This window comes from Trichomycterus rosablanca, chromosome 20 (genome assembly GCF_030014385.1).
Source record: "Trichomycterus rosablanca isolate fTriRos1 chromosome 20, fTriRos1.hap1, whole genome shotgun sequence".
Taxonomy (NCBI): domain Eukaryota; kingdom Metazoa; phylum Chordata; class Actinopteri; order Siluriformes; family Trichomycteridae; genus Trichomycterus; species Trichomycterus rosablanca.
Genome location: NC_086007.1, coordinates 19,137,746 through 19,155,793, shown reverse-complemented (window position 1 = coordinate 19,155,793; position 18,048 = coordinate 19,137,746). Strand labels below are relative to the sequence as shown.

At 40.8% G+C, this 18,048-nt stretch overlaps 1 protein-coding gene across 6 annotated transcripts in view; it reads left to right on the top strand.

The window, feature by feature from the left end:
* The first annotated feature begins 12,967 nt into the window (after positions 1 to 12,967).
* Positions 12,968 to 18,048, top strand: part of myo18ab (myosin XVIIIA b) — a 161,208-nt gene continuing 156,127 nt past the window's right edge. For 5 of the 6 annotated variants that reach the window (XM_063016640.1, XM_063016641.1, XM_063016639.1 and 2 more), the window contains exon 1: positions 12,968 to 13,140. The gene's annotated coding sequence lies outside the window, so the exon portion shown is untranslated. Of the gene's footprint in view, positions 13,141 to 13,219; positions 13,345 to 18,048 lie in introns of all 6 variants that reach the window. The other variant, XM_063016637.1, reaches the window with a different exon arrangement.

The window sequence follows — 18,048 nt, the reverse complement described above, 5'->3', positions numbered from 1 at the left end:
AGTCACCGCTGCATGGCTGAGTAGGTGATGAGTCACTGAATTATTATGAGACAAGAATATTAAAGTAACCTCCGGGCAGAAATTTGCAAGACAGTGATCCACCCAGTAGCTCTGCTCAGTATCTATGGCCATGTCATGCACAGTGACATTTCTTTAATACAGTAGATGGATGGATGGATAGATAGATAGATAGATAGATAGATAGATAGATAGATAGATAGATAGATAGATAGATAGATAGATAGATAGATAGATAGATAGATAGATAGATAGATAGATAGATAGATAGATAGATAGATAGATAGATAGACAGACAGACAGACAGACAGACAGACAGACAGATTCAACTTTACTGTCATTGCTCAGTACAGGTACAAGGCAACGAAATGTAGTTAGCATCTACCAGAAGTGCAAACAGTAGCATTGTGCAAAAAAACTGAGAATATCAGTAAACATATGAATATAAAGTTATAACTATAGCTATTTACATATATGGAATTCAGTGGCGGCTGCTGGTCTTTCAAAGAGGGAAAGCTCATTGTCGGCTTACATCATAAAATTTGTCAATTTATTTATACATAAATTCTGCCCTCCGTTCCTTTTCAAGAAAATGGCCTGTGATCCTATTGTACCAAGTAGGCGTCTTTTCCAGGGACTTGACCAGTGTCCTGAAACAAATACTATGAGTGTGTTTTATTTACACAATGAACAATGGAAATGGTCAAGTAATTTCACCAAGCAAATACCAAGAAATGGGTTGCAGTTTGTCTTTCGACTTCAATCGCAAAATCCGCGATGGGACTGAGGCTCCCAGTGATTAAGTGACGTGTAGATCTCCTGCCCACAGCTCCATTCACCCCCAGAGACGCTCATCGTCCGGGGGTGGGACAAAATCGTGGCATTTATCCAATGACCGGCGAGTTTCGAAGCAATGAAAAAAACCGTTCCATGCAGTCCCGTTGAAGTGAATAGACGCTCAGCTTCTACAGGCAAATGCATTGATGCTACGGGAGTTAACAAAATCGAGTCAGTCGATTTGTGATAAGTAGCTGATTCTGAACGAACTCGTCTTCGAAAATGGGTATGTATTATAATAATAATAGTAATAACAATAAAGATTAGTTAGGTATACATTATAATTATAACAGTAATAATAATAACATTAGTTAGGTATATATTTATATTAGTAATAACAGTAATAGTAATAAAAATGTGTAAATAATAACTATACAGCTGTAACTATAACTATATAAGGATGGTGAAAAATATCTAATAACTATACATATATACAGTGTATCACAAAAGTGAGTACACCCCTCACATTTCTGCAAATATTTCATTATATCTTTTCATGGGACAACACTATAGACATAGATAGTGTAGATTTACTGTCTTCTGAAAATAACTCAACACACAGCCATTAATGTCTAAATAGCTGGCAACATAAGTGAGTACACCCCACAGTGAACATGTCCAAATTGTGCCCAAATGTGTCGTTGTCCCTCCCTGGTGTCATGTGTCAAGGTCCCAGGTGTAAATGGGGAGCAGGGCTGTTAAATTTGGTGTTTTGGGTACAATTCTCTCATACTGGCCACTGGATATTCAACATGGCACCTCATGGCAAAGAACTCTCTGAGGATGTGAGAAATAGAATTGTTGCTCTCCACAAAGATGGCCTGGGCTATAAGAAGATTGCTAACACCCTGAAACTGAGCTACAGCATGGTGGCCAAGGTCATACAGCGGTTTTCCAGGACAGGTTCCACTCGGAACAGGCTTCGCCAGGGTCGACCAAAGAAGTTGAGTCCACGTGTTCGGCGTCATATCCAGAGGTTGGCTTTAAAAAATAGACACATGAGTGCTGCCAGCATTGCTGCAGAGGTTGAAGACGTGGGAGGTCAGCCTGTCAGTGCTCAGACCATACGCCGCACACTGCATCAACTCGGTCTGCATGGTCGTCATCCCAGAAGGAAGCTGACGCACAAGAAAGCCCGCAAACAGTTTGCTGAAGACAAGCAGTCCAAGAACATGGATTACTGGAATGCCCTGTGGTCTCACATACATATATATATGTATGACAGTTGTGTAAAGTGCAGGTGCTAATGATAAATAATTACTTAATTATCATTAATTATAAATAATTAATGGCAATGAGTGTCCTCCATTACAACCCAGAAGGAAAGAGGCAGAGAGGAAGATGGATTGAGCAGATCACCAAAGACTTTAGGATAGTAAACATCACCACTAAAGATGCCTTTAAAAGAAGATGAAGAAAACATAGAAACGAGCGAACTCTGAAATGGCACGGGAGACCTGCTAGTAAAGAGAAAGATTCCATCAGCCGTAGTCATAGTTTAAGTTGATGTATCATTATTTTTCCCCAACAGACTATGTTGTAAGTTACTCACTCACTCACTTTCTTAACCGCTTATCCAATTAGGGTCCTATCCCAGCTTTCAATGGGCGCAAGGCACACAGTAACACCCTGGACGGGGCGCCAGTCCATCGCAGGGCAGACACACACACACACACACACATTCACCTACTCACCTATAGGGCAATTCAGTGTCTCCAATTAACCTGACTGCATGTTTTCAGACTGTGGGAGGAAACGGGAGCTCCTGGAGAAAACCCACGCAGACACGGGGAGAACATGCAAACTCCGCACAGAAAGGACCCGGACTGGTGATCAAACCCAGGACCTTCTTGCTGTGAGGCAACAGTGCTACCTACCGAGCCACCGTACCGCCCATTTTATTAATTATATATGTTAAGTTATGCTTAACTTATTTCATACATCAAGAGTGTGGAGTGCGTGCACTGATATAATGATAACTACAAATATACCTATCAGCTAAAGCATTTAATTATTAGAAATGCAAGGTTATCTATATAAAAACGTGATATAAATATGTTTGAATGATCTTTTACAAGAGTAACGTTTTTGGTTTATGAAAAATACACTATATGATCAAAATCTTATCGTGAGCTTGTTGGACATCAATTGGTGTTACAATAAAGTGACTCTAGGTGATCTATGTGATCTTTTCGGCTATAACAACAGCCACTCTTTTGAGAAGGCTTCTCAAAGAGCATGTGTATGGCTGAGCACTGATGTTGGTCAAGAAAGCCTTTAATAGATCTTCCAGTTCATTCCAAAGCTGTTCAGTGGGGCTGAGGTCAGGGCTCTGTGCAGGCCACTGGAATTTTTTCAGATCGAGCTTTTCTTCATGTCTTTATAGACCTTGCTTTGTGCACAGCGGCACAATCATGCTGGAACAGAAAATAGCCCTCCTTAAACCTTTGCTGCAAAGCTGGAAGCATGCAGTATAATTTTCTTTATATTAGGAATTGTTGTGGCTGAATTCATATGAATAGAAGGGGTGTCCCAATATTTTTGTCCATATAGTGTAGCTGTTTGATGTACCTGACACACCCACACCTCAGTGCTCATCAAACAACCCCTAATATGCAAAGACTAGCCGAAATCTAAGATGACGTTACAGTTTAAAGCTTGACCGGTCACTACTGAATTGGTTGTAATAATTAAAATTGATTAATAATGATAATTGGGTGGAACAGCGGCTTAGTGGGTAGCACTGTCGCCTCACAACAACTGGGTTCGATCCCCAGGTGGTGTGGTCCGGGTCCTTTCTGTTTGGAGTTTGCATGTTCTCCCTGTGTCCACATGGGTTTCCTCTGGGAGCTCTGTTTTCCTCCCACAGACCAAAGACATGCAAATGATGTGAATTACAGATATAAATTGTCCATGACATTAAACTTGTGAACTGTTCAATCTTGTGTTTGTTTGTTTGTTTGTTTGTTTATTAGGATTTTAACGTCATGTTTTACACTTTGGTTACATTCATGACAGGAACGGTAGTTACTCATTACACAAGATTCATCAGTTCTCAAGGTTATATTAAATACAGTCATGGACAATTTAGTGTCTCCAGTTCACCTCACTTGCACGTCTTTGGACTGTGGGAGGAAATCGGAGCACCCGGAGTAAACCCATGCAGACACGGGGAAAACATGCAAACCGCCCCACCTGGGGATTGAACCCAGGACCATCTTGCTACCCACTTAGCCACCGTCCCGCCCTGAATCTTGTGTAACCAGTAACTACATTTCCTGTCATGAATGTAACCAAAGTGTAAAACATGACCTTAAAATCCTAATAAATAATAATGATAATTAAAAAATCTTAAAAACCTGATGAAACATTAAATGTTGTAGCCTAGCAGTTAAGGTACTGGACTAGTAATCAAATGGTCACTGGTTAAAGTCTCACCACTGCTAGGTTGCCACTAATGGGCCTTCGTGCAAGGTCCCTAACCCTTAATTGCTTAAACAATATACTGTCAGAGTAGTGTAAGTCGCTTTAAATAAAAGTGTCTGCTAAGTGCCTAAAATGTAAATGGAATGTAAATGTGTGTGCCTCAAAACACTTAACTCCAAAACAATGCTTGTTAACAGTCTGTTTTTTGTCTGGTGTGTTAAGTTTGTTACATACTGTACATGTGTGCACTCATCAGGACAAATTCCTTATATGCGTAAATAAAGGCAAAATAAAGTGATTGTGATTCTGATACAATCCTTATTACTTAAAAAGCAAAACAAAAAGGCTAGAATGTTGTACTACAGATTCAAGGTAAGTTCAAATGTAGGCGGCAAAAAAAAACACTCTGGAATCAGAGCTGGGATCTCGAATACATCGTATCGAATCTCAGCTCTGCCTGCCGGCTAAGGCTGAGCGGCCACATGAACAACGATTGGCCTGTTGTTCAGATATGGGCGGAATTAAGCCGGATGGGGTCTCTCTCCCATGACCTCTGCTGGCTGATTGATGGCGCCTGCACAGAGATGAGGAAAGAGTGCTCTCAGGGTGTGTCTCTCCGTACACAACGCTGAGCTGCACTGCACTGCACTCGTCAAAGTGTAGGTGATAAGATGCATACGGCACGCTCCCCACGTGTCAGAGGGGGCTTGGGTTAGCTTCGTTCTCCTCAATCAGAGCGGGAATCGGCATTGGTGGAGAGGAAGCATGATGCAAAGAAAAAGGGGAGACAATGCATAAAGAAAATAAATCTCATACCAATCCGCCACTTATTAAACCAAAATTAAAGTATCCAAGTGGTTTTGCCACTAAAAACATCACTAATAAGAGTTAAATGATTACTTTTAAGTACCTTTTTTCAAGTTTTACTATCATGTGATGTATGGTTTTGTTAGCCTTTATATTATACCGTAGGTTACATGACTACAGGTCAACACAATGGTTCATTATTATTATTATTATAAGATTTCATTGAGAACACATATGAAATCAATTGATTATGTATTAATAATTTGCAAATTATTTAACCTTTAAAATGCCATAACAATGTTTATTTACAGTAATGATACAAGAATAGATAGTATATTATTACTCTTCATGTTTGACATGCTGATATGCTGTTGCAATGAATATAACCTCATGGGATACATTTGGAAATACTTAAAAAAGGCATGTCAGTAAACACAGTCCATCAGTACAGTCACAAATGCAAGATGTTATATTCATTCACATAAGAGAGTCAAGAGAGAGTCAAGAGAGGCTTTCTTGTCATTTCAGCTTTATACAATATGTTCCTCCGGGACCAGGTCAGGGTGCAACACAGAACACACAGAAGTGCAAAACAACACAGTAAACACAGTGCAGATAAAAACAGTACAATAAATACAAGAGACTTGTAAGATTCCTAATCTAAAATATTTGTAATTACTAGTTTGATATTTTACCGAGATTACATTCTATTATCAGCCATGTCAAAATATACCAACCAGGCATAACATTTTGACCAGTGACAGGTGAAGTGTAAAACACTGATTATCTCTTCATCACGGCACCTGTTAGTGGGTGGGATATATTAGGCAGCAAGAGAACATTTTATCCTCAAAGCAGGAAAAATGGACAAGTGTAAGTATTGTGGCTAGACGACTGGGTCAGAGCATCTCCAAAACTACAGCTCTTGTGGGGTGTTCCCGGTCTGCAGTGTTCAGTATCTATCAAAAGTGGTCCAAGGAAGGAACAGTGGTAAACCGGCGACAGGGTCATGGGCGACCAAGGCTCATTGATGCACGTGGGGAGCGAAGGCTGGCCCGTGTGGTCCGATCCAACAGACGAGCTGCTGTAGCTCAAATTGCTGAAGAAATTAATGCTGTGCAGTGTATCACAGTTTGTTGCGTATGGGGCTGCAAAGCCGCAGACCAGTCAGGGTGCCCACGCTGACCCCTGTCCACTGGCGGAAGAGCCAACAATGGGCATGTGAGCATCAGAACTGGACCACAGAGCAATGGAAGAAGGTGACCTGGTCTGGTTACCCAATCCAATTGAACATCTGTGGGATGTGCTGGACAAACAAGTCCGATCCATGGGGCCCAACCTTGCAACTTTACATTTACATTTTCAGCATTTAGCAGACGCTTTTATCCAAAGTGACTTACAGTACTGTGATAGTATACAATCTAAGCAATTGAGGATTAAGGGCCTTGCTCAAGGGCCCAACAGTGGCAACCTGGCAGTGGTGAGGCTTGAACCGGCAACCTTCTGATTACTGGACCAGTACCTTAACCACTAGGCTACAGCTGCCCCTACAGCTTACAGGAGTTAAAGGATCTGCTGCTAACATCTTGGTGCCAGATACCACAGCACCCATTCAGGGGTCTAGTGGAGTCCATGCCTTGACGGGTCAGGGCTGTTTTGGCAGCGAAAGGGGGACCAACACAATATTAGGAAGGTGGTCATAATGTTATGCCTAATCTGTGTAATACACTACGATATTTTTTTATGAGAATGTGTGATTGTGTTTTACACTGTGAAGGATTTATGCTTTATGTCCAAGGTGTATTCCTGCCTTATGTCCAGTATTTCCAGTACCAGGCCCACTGCAATCTTGACCAGAAGTAGTCTGTAAAAATGTAATCTAGCTTCACACGACCCATGTCACAAAAACAGTTTTCCGTATAATATTAGACTTTTCTCCCACTTTTCTCCTGACCTGTACCCACTGTAAACTCTCCGTATGACAATTATAACAGGAATTTATAAAACAAAATGTTACAGACAGAGAGAAAACAAAGAAAAGAGGAAGAAAGATGAAAAAGAGACAAATGAAAAAAACAAAAACAAAGACAAAAAGAGCTGTGTAAAAAGTACAACCCCAAATTAGAAAGAGTTGGGACACCATGGAAAATGCAAATAATAAAAAAAACACAGAGTTTCTTACATTTACTTTGACTTTTATTTGATTGCAGACAGGATGAACCTGAGATATTTCATGTTTTATCTGCTCAACTTCATTTCATTTATTAATAAACATCCATTCCTGCTTTTCATTCCAAAAAAAGTTGGGACAGTAAAGCATTTACCACTTTGTAATGTTGCCATTTCTTTTTCATCACACTTAAAATACGTTTTGGCACCGAGGATACCAAGTGATTTAGCGTTTCTTTAGTGTAGCTTCGTAAAACACGTCTTAAGCAGTGGCGGCTCCTGCCAAATCTCTCGGGGGGGGGGGGGGGGGGATGATGGCCAATTGTCGCGATGATGGCCAAGGTGACCCGTTCAATGGGTAAATTAAAGCTTAAATAATTAACATCATAATTAACATAATTAAGTCATCTGTCAGTTTGCCCTCACAAATAACTTTGAACATGGAGAGACACCAGCTTTACCATTAATTATAAAATTAAGTAAAGCTTTCACACTAACAATTTAATTCAGTCTTCATCAGCATTTTATTTTAGGTGCAGCAGATCCTGAGGTAATGGTAGTCATGTTGACGAGATCACTAGCTGCTCCCATTAGGCTTGCCAACTTTCAGAACTGGAAATAAGGAACACCCTGGGCTGGCGGGTTGGTGGAAGGCATAGGGTGGGGGGTGGTATGGCGGGTGTTTACCTGAGCGGGAGCAGTTAGGGTTGCACCTATAAAAAAATATAACGGGTCTTACACAGTCATAGGAACATTATCAAAATGTTTTATTTAGGCTGCTTAACATTTATTATTTTTATTCTTTATAATAATAAATCAGAACCATATTTTAGGCAAAACAACATAAAGAACATCATGTAACATTTTTTCTCAGTAGTGCAAACAATATTTTTACATAATCCATCTTCACACTGACATGCAGCCCCGGTTCTGGACTGCGTTGCTTAGGGGGCAGTGAGAAAAGTGCCGGCTCTGTTTGTGTTACTTTACTTTCACCCTAAGCCGGATTCGAACCTAGGGCGGAAAAATAAGTGTGATGCGCTCTGCCCACTGCGCTACTCAAACATTGAAGTAAGAACAGGTTGTTATGCTGATATGCCTGTGCACACATGGCGTTACTAAGACTAAAAGTGAATACTACTTACAATAATAACCAAACGCTTTCTAATTCCCACGGTAGCAGCAGTTTCCTTCTGTTTCATATATATCGCCCTGTCTCAGTACAATCTGTAGCATTTCTCTCCCATTGATAAAAATACGGAGTTTAACACTGGTTGAATGTGATAGAGAAATTTCTTCCCTTTCGCCCTTTGGTGGTGCGTCGCCCGATCGCCCTAAGGAACGAGCCGCCCCTGGTCTTAAGATGTGCAACAGTACGGGGTCGTTGTTGTCACATTTTTTAATCCAAAATCCTCCACACATTCTCTATTGAGGACAGGTCAGGACTGCAGGCAGACCAGTCCAGTACCCGTACCCTCTTGTTTCGCAGCCATGCCTTTGTAATGTGTGCAGCATGGGGTTTTGCATTGTCTTGTTGAAAAATGCATGGACATTCCTGGAAAAGATGACGTCTTGAAGGCAGCATATGTTGCTCTAAGACAGGGGTGTCAAACTCACGGCCCGCGGGCCAGATCCGGCCCGCCACGTTGTTTAATGTGGCCCGCGAGAACTTAAATGACTGTATGATTGTTGTGAGATTGTTGTGATGGTTCGAGTCCGTACTACGGTGGCCGAGAAGTGCAAAACAAATTTATAATTTAACGGGACTCCTGCGCCTTTAAAGCGGCAACCGGTGACATCGTAGTCATGGCAACTAACTTTAACCTTGGCTGAGAAGCCATGTGACTTTTACTGCAAGAGAACGCGGGGTAGCGTAGTCAGTAATGTAAACAATAATAAATAAATACAAATAATTATCTTGCAGTATAATACAGAAGCATCGTCTGTAAGTAGTGGCGCTTATATTCTCAGTTGTTAGTAAATGTTTAGTGAGTATATCACAGCGTTTTAGTTACAAATTTACCGTAATTAAATACAATTGTTACCGTTACTATAGCAATTAGTATCTTTACACTAAATGCTAACTCATTAGCGCTATTTTACGTTTGGTTAAATCTCATATTGTACCAGATGTAACACTTGCCTACAGCTGTGTGCTTTTACTGTATTAAGTTCTTTATTGTTTTTATTGTTTGTATTTTTACTTCATTTTGATGCACACAGTGTATCACACAGCTGGGAAGCAAATAAACCGACTGTATTCTGAAGAGAGCTAGCTGTCTGTCTGTCTGTCTGTCTGTCTGTCTGTCTAGCTGGGAAAGGGGGATAAACTATTAGTGAGGGCAGAAGGATTGTATTTAAAAACACTGTAAAATCCTACATAAAATGCATGCTGATTTTGTGACCTGAAAAGTGACCTCATCCCACCAGTAGATGTTAAGAAATATTTACACACAATCCCAAAATGTACAAGAAGATAAGTAAGAAAATTAAGCAGAAGGAGGAAATGTAATGAAAGTGAAAACAAGTTTGTGCTTCAGGAAGAGAAACCAGTGCGTCTCTTGTGTTATGAGGCCGTGTCTGTGGTAAAGGAGGAAAATATAAATGCAGAATTCAGCCTCCAAGAAAAACAACAGACTGCAATCACAGCAGAATACGTTACAATAATGCTGATGTGGCCCTCGGTGAAAATGAGTTTGACACCCCTGCTCTAAGATCTCAGTGTACTTTTCTGCATTAATGCTGCCATCACAGGAGTGTTAATGACCTTTGCCAAGGGCACTGACACAGCCCCATACCATGACAGACCCTGGCTTTTGGACTTGTTGCTGATAACAGTCTGGATGGTCCTTTTCGCCTTTGGTCCGGAGCACACGACATCCATTTGTCCAAAAAAGACCTGGAATGCAGATTCATCTGACCACAATACATGTTTCCACTGTGTGATGGTCCATCCTATATGCCTTCGAGCCCAGAGAAGTCGACGCAGCTTCTGGACATGGTTAACATAAGGCTTCTTTTTAAGTTCTTTTTAGTTTTAAGTGGCATTTGTGCATGTAATTTGTGCATGTGTTTTTATTTTATTTGCGTTTTTCATACTGTCCCAACTTTTTCTGATTTGGGGTAAGTGCCTCACCAAAATAAATAACTATGATGCCATATTAAACAGCAACAACTACAACCGAATGCTTGTGATAAGTGAAGATCTTTCACATCACTGTAGAGTTTTTTCTCATACTTATTTGAAGAAATGCTTTAATTCAGCTACATTACATGATTTTTTGAGAATAAACTGAACATTAAGGTCCTGCTACAGCATGTCAGTGGGGATCAGGTTAAGACTTTGACTTACTTCATTTTGTTCTTTTGAGTCTATAATTAACCTATTGCACTTGTTATGCACTTGTATGGTATGGAAAGTATGGAAAATGTAAATAAAATAAAAATGCAGTGTTCCTTACATTTACTTTGACTTTCATTTGATTGCAGACAGTTTGAACCCAATATATTTCATGTTTAATCTCCATTTTTAACTTCATTTAATTTGTTAATTTACCTCCATTCCTGCATTTCAGGCCTGCAACATATTCCAAAAAAAAACTGGGACGGAGCAACTTAGGGCTAGTAATGAGGTGGAAAAACTAAATAATGATGTGATTCCAAACAGGTGATGTCAACAGGTGATTGTAATCATTGTTTGGTACAAAAGCAGCATCCAGGAAAGGCTGAGTCTTTGATGAGCAAATATGATCAGAGGATCTCCAGTTTGTCAACAAATGCGAAAAAAAAATTATTGAAATGAGGGATTTGCATATTTCTCCCTCTACAGTGCATAATATCATTAAACGATTCAAGGAATCGGGAGGAATTTCAGTGCTTAAAGGCCAAGGGTGCAAGCTTAAGCTAAATGCCCGTGATCTTCAATCCCTCAGACGGCACTGCATCAAGAACCGCCACTCAACAATAGCTGATATAACCACATGGGTGAGGGATTACTTATATTTTTCTAAATGACCGCTTCAGTTTATACTAACAGCATTTACTTTTACTTCTACTTTTAATACTTAAGTACATTTAATATTAAATTACTTGTAATACTTAAGTCCATTAAACATCAGATACTTTTAGACTTTTACTCAAGTAATATTTTAAAAGGTGACTTTTACTTCTATGAAAGTAAATTTCTGGTAAGATACTTGTACTTTTACTCAAGTATGGCCTTCCGGTACTTTATACACCACTGCTTCTAGTACATTAAGCCACGTTATGCTTTATTTAGTTATTTGCGGATTCAGAACCCCGAGCTGCATAAACACCACACGTGAAGTAAATTCAGGTAAACACAGACACATGTGTAGCTTTTATACTGGATTTGATGGTTATTTTCCACTAATGTTTGTTTGTGTCGTGGAACTTTAATGATGTTTTATTGCTCAAGTTGAGCGCTGAGCAAATCGGCTATTTACACCGAGAGTTGCAGTGAAAGCGAAGCTCAAACCGCTTCTCACGTCAATGTACTAAAGAAAACAACAACTGCAACAAACACGTCTACGTCTTCTTATCACCAACGGCTGAGCGATGCTTTTTACGTAAAAACAAACATCTGTAACAACAGCACAAATCCCCACAGTTAATCTACATGCTCCACCATCATGATTACTTTCGCTGTGTAACACCCACCATTGATGACGCAGGCTTGGTTCCCAAAAACTGGTGGAAACACGGCAGTGGCGTAACTAGGAGCTCATGGGCCCCAGTGCAAAAAAATTTTTTGGGCCCCCTCAACAAATTCATATATATATATATATATATATATATATATATATATATATATATATATATATATATATATATATATATATATATATATATATATTTATATTTACTGCATGCTGATAGCTGATCAGAATGAATTAAAGGTGGGTGAAATTAAATTAAATTAAATGAGGTGAGTGGTTGAGTTCATGTCGTGGAGGGCCCCCCTGCCATGGACCCCAGTGCACCTGCCCCCCCCCTGTAGTTATGCCACTGAAACGCATTTCGGTTCTCTATAAACCATGGTTCTTTTAGTGCAGGGGTGCCCTAAGACCCGCGGGCCAAATCTGTCCTTCTCCTCCCTTCGATCCACTGGAGCCGTGTTTGGGCATTTTTCCCGCTTTCACGAATGCCCAGTTGGGATAACCACATTCACCCAGGGCCTTCTTGACATGAGATTTCTCTCTATCCTCGCCCGTAGTGTCTGTTGGGATGCTGTTTGCCCGGTGGTGCAGCGTCCTGATGACTCCTAGGTTGTGCTCCAATGGATGATGGGAGTCAAACCTTGAGTACTGGTCTGTGTGTTGGTTTGCGGTACACGTTTACTTTCAAACGGCCCCTATCTTGAATAGCAATTTCACAGTCTAAGAAGGCTAAACTATTGTTGCTTGCATCCTCCCTTGTGAACTTGATGTGTCTGTCCACCGAGTTGATGTGGTCCGTGAAATGTGGTACTTCCTCGGATTTTATTTTAACCCAGGTGTCGTCCACATATCTGAACCAATGACTGAGGAGGTGTCCCTGAGTAAGACCTTAGTGCCTTCTTTTTGTGGATTTGTGTACCTGGATTATTGAGCGTGCATCAACAACAAGTGCTACTGGTGTTGTCGTTTTGTTTGCAGTTTCATGATCTGACCAGCAGATGCCGCCACATCGTTCTGTGTTAGTGAGCAACATGAGCCCGTCAACAGACCAACCGCCTTTATCCCGCGCGCACACACACACACACACACACACTTCCAACAGCAGCTGCTTTCCAGTGCAGAGCTGCACCCATCTACTGTTCCACACATCAGCCTGAACACACACACACACACACACAGAGAACAGAACCCTCATCACGTAACGGTGAGTACCGCCTCAGTGCTCTTATATTCTGCATGCTCCGGGTTTAATGCGGTAAATAAACGCTGTGTTGTTACTGCAGATCTGTGGGTGATGTGATGTGTTCTCGGGTGGAACAGCGGTCTGCTCCTGGATATTATTGTGCCAAAGAAAGGACAGACTGGCTGGTAGTCCGGCTAAACGCTATTAGCTTGCGGGCTAACAGCAGTGAGTGTTTAAAACTGTATCTTTTTTATTTATTGTAGTTACGAAACAGGATTAAAATCACTTTATATAACGCGGCGTGAGAAAATGTTAATCCCTGTGTTTCAACACCCCGGCATGGCTAACTGAGAAGCTAATAACATGGCTTAGCTCTGGATTTTCTACTGTTCTGTCTTACACTCTGCCAGTTTACAGTAAAGTATAATGATATATACATTATATACATTATATATATATATATATGTATATATATATATATATATATATATATATATATATATATATATATATATATATATATATATATATACACACAATGATATATACATGATATGTTTATATAGTCATGTGTATATCATTGTGTATATATATATATATAGACACATGTAGTAAAGTATAATAATATATACATTATATACATTATATAATAATGTATATATATATATATATATATATATATATATATATACATATACATATACATATACATATATATATATATATATATATATATATATACATACATACATACAGGGGTTGGACAAAATAACTGAAACACCTGGTTTTAGACCACAATAATTTATTAGTATGGTGTAGGGCCTCCTTTTGCGGCCAATACAGCGTCAATTCGTCTTGGAAATGACATATACAAGTCCTGCACAGTGGTCAGAGGGATTTTAAGCCATTCTTCTTGCAGGATAGTGGCCAGGTCACTATGTGATGCTGGTGAAGGAAAACTTTTCCGGACTCGCTTCTCCAAAACACCCCAAAGTGGCTCAATAATATTTAGATCTGGTGACTGTGCAGGCCATGGGAGATGTTCAACTTCACTTTCATGTTCATCAAACCAATCTTTCACCGGTCTTGCTGTGTGTATTGGTGCATTGTCATCCTGACACATGGCACCGCCATTGGATGCACATGGTCCTCCAGAATGGTTTGGTAGTCCTTGGCAGTGATGCGCCCATCTAGCACAAGTATTGGGTCAAGGGAATGCCATGATATGGCAGCCCAAACCATCACTGATCCACCCCCATGCTTCACTCTGGGCATGCAACAGTCTGGGTGGTACGCTTCTTTGGGGCTTCTCCACACCGTAACTCTCCCGGATGTGGGGAAAACAGTAAAGGTGGACTCATCAGAGAACAATACATGTTTCACATTGTCCACAGCCCAAGATTTGCGCTCCTTGCACCATTGAAACCGACGTTTGGCATTGGCACGAGTGACCAAAGGTTTGGCTATAGCAGCCCGGCCGTGTATATTGACCCTGTGGAGCTCCCGACGGACAGTTCTGGTGGAAACAGGAGAGTCGAGGTGCACATTTAATTCTGCCGTGATTTGGGCAGCCGTGGTTTTATGTTTTTTGGATACAATCCGGGTTAGCACCCGAACATCCCTTTCAGACAGCTTCCTCTTGCGTCCACAGTTAATCCTGTCGGATGTGGTTTGTCCTTCTTGGTGGTATGCTGACATTACCCTGGATACCGTGGCTCTTGATACATCACAAAGACTTGCTGTCTTGGTCACAGATGCGCCAGCAAGACGTGCACCAACAATTTGTCCTCTTTTGAACTCTGGTATGTCATCCATAATGTTGTGTGCATTGCAATATTTTGAGCAAAACTGTGCTCTTACCCTGCTAATTGAACCTTCACACTCTGCTCTTACTGGTGCAATGTGCAATTAATGAAGATTGGCCACCAGACTGGTCCAATTTAGCCATGAAACCTCCCACACTAAAATGACAGGTGTTTCAGTTTCATTGTCCAACCCCTCAGGGACCCCTCTGTGACCAAGACAGCAAGTCTTTGTGATGTATCAAGAGCCACGGTATCCAGGGTAATGTCAGCATACCACATACTTTACTGTTTTCCCCACATCCGGGAGAGTTACGGTGTGGAGAAGCCCCAAAGAAGCGTACCACCCAGACTGTTGCATGCCCAGAGTGAAGCATGGGGGTGGATCAGTGATGGTTTGGGCTGCCATATCATGGCATTCCCTTGGCCCAATACTTGTGCTAGATGGGCGCGTCACTGCCAAGGACTACCGAACCATTCTGGAGGACCATGTGCATCCAATGGCGGTGCCGTGTATCAGGATGACAATGCACCAATACACACAGCAAGACCGGTGAAAGATTGGTTTGATGAACATGAAAGTGAAGTTGAACATCTCCCATGGCCTGCACAGTCACCAGATCTAAATATTATTGAGCCACTTTGGGGTGTTTTGGAGAAGCGAGTCAGGAAACGTTTTCCTCCACCAGCATCACGTAGTGACCTGGCCACTATCCTGCAAGAAGAATGGCTTAAAATCCCTCTGACCACTGTGCAGGACTTGTATATGTCATTTCCAAGACGAATTGACGCTGTATTGGCCGCAAAAGGAGGCCCTACACCATACTAATAAATTATTGTGGTCTAAAACCAGGTGTTTCAGTTTCATTGTCCAACCCCTGTATATATACAATGATATATACATGATATGTATATATAGTCATGGGTTTATTTGTTTATTAGGATTTTAACGTCATGTTTTACACTTTTGGTTACATTCATGACAGGAAACGGTAGTTTATCTTCACACAAGGTTCATCAGTTCACAAAGGTTATATCGAACACAGTCATGGACAATTTTGTGTCTCCAATTTACCTCACTTGCATGTTTTTGGACTGTGGGAGGAAACCGGAGCTCCCGGAGTAAACCCACGCAGACACGGGGAGAACATGCAAACTCCACACAAAAAGGACCCAGACCGCCCCACCTGGGGATCAAACCCAGGACCTTCTTGCTGTGAGGCGACAGTGCTACCCACTTAGCCACCGTGCCTATAGTCATGTGTATATCGTTGAATATATATATATATAAATATACAGTACATAAATATATACATACATACATACATATAATGTATTTATTATTGTACCTTACTGGGTTCAATATATACACACTGATTAGCCATAACATTAAAACACACACTGTCCATTTTATCAGCTTCACTTACCATATAGAAGCACTTTGTAGTTCTACAATTATTGACTGTAGTCCATTTATTTCTCTACATACTTTGTTAGCCCCCTTTCACCCTGTTTCACCACAGAGCAGATATTATTTGGGTGGTGGATCATTCTCAGCACTGCAGTGACAGTGACATGGTGGTGGTGTGTTAGTGTGTGTTGTGCTGGTATGAGTGGATCAGACACAGCATTGCTGCTGGAGTTTTTAAACACCGTGTCCACTCACTGTCCACTCTATTAGACACTCCTACCTAGTCGGTCCACCTTGTAGATGTGAAGTGAGAGACGATGGCTCATCTATTGCTGCTGTTTGAGTTGGTCATCTTCTAGACCTTCATCAGTGGTCATTAGACGCTGCCCACGTGGTGCTGTTGACTGGATGTTTTTGGTTTGTGGACTGTTCTCAGTCCAGCAGGGGCAGTGAGGTGTTTAAAAACTCCATCAGCGCTGCTGTGTCTGATCCAATCATACCAGCACAACACACACTAACACACCACCACCATGTCAGTGTCACATCAGTGCTGAGAATGATCCAAAACCCAGATAATACCTGCTCTGTGGTGGTCCTGTGGGGGTCCTGACTATTGAAGAACAGCATGAAAGGGGGCTAACAAAGCATGCAGAGATACAGATCGACTACAGTCAGTAATTGTAGAACTAAAAAGTGCTTCTATATGGTAAGTGGAGCTGATAAAATGGACAGTGAGTGTAGAAACAAGGAGGTGGTTTTAATGTCATGGCTGATCGGTATATATATATTTTATGTATATAAAAAAATCTCTTTTTACCATTTTAGTGTGTATGTGACCATAAAGGCATTAATTCATTTATCATTCTGCTATATTCTGTCTATAATAGTTGTATACTATATTTCTATTCTGATATGCGTAGGTATAAATATTCTTATCTTCTTAATTTCATCGTCTTGTCTCCTTAATTCTTTATTTTATATTCTGATTCTTCTCATTGTTTTTATATTGTATTTACCCTTCTCTTCATGTGTATCGAATAAAGTGATTCTGATTCTGAGATTACAGTATAAATCTTTATAGATCATGGAAAAAGGTGTGCACACTTATACTTGATGATCAAGAGATAGTAGACCATTCTAGAGTTGGTCCCCTTTTTACCCACAACAGCCTCCTCTCCATCCCTATGTGGAAGTCTAAATGGAAGCTATTGGAGTGTGTCCATATAATCACAGCTTTTGAGGTCAGCACTGATGCTACACAAAAAGGACTGGCTGGAAATCGACATTCCAGTTCATCAGAGGTTGAGGTCAGGGTTCTGTGCGGGCCACTGGAGCTCTGTAATAACAGACTCATCACATCAGGTCTGCTTTATTGATCAGGTTTTGAGTAGGGATGCATCAGTACCATTTTTCCCAACCGAGTACAAGTACATGTATTTTTGTACTTGCCGATACCAATACCAATACCAATACCTATACCTATTTAGAATGATGGAGTTAATGAGTTAATGGAGTTAATGAGTTGGAGGTTAATAAATATTTTTGCAATGTTGGTGTTTTGTTGTTATGTTTTGTAGAGAACGATCAGGTCAGAAATACTGTAAAACGTGTGTGTGTGCCGATGTATTCTGATATAAACTATATTATCCCCCTGTCCCACCTGTTTACACTCCTCTCCTGCGTTTCCCCTCACTCCGTATCCTGCGTTCTCATTGG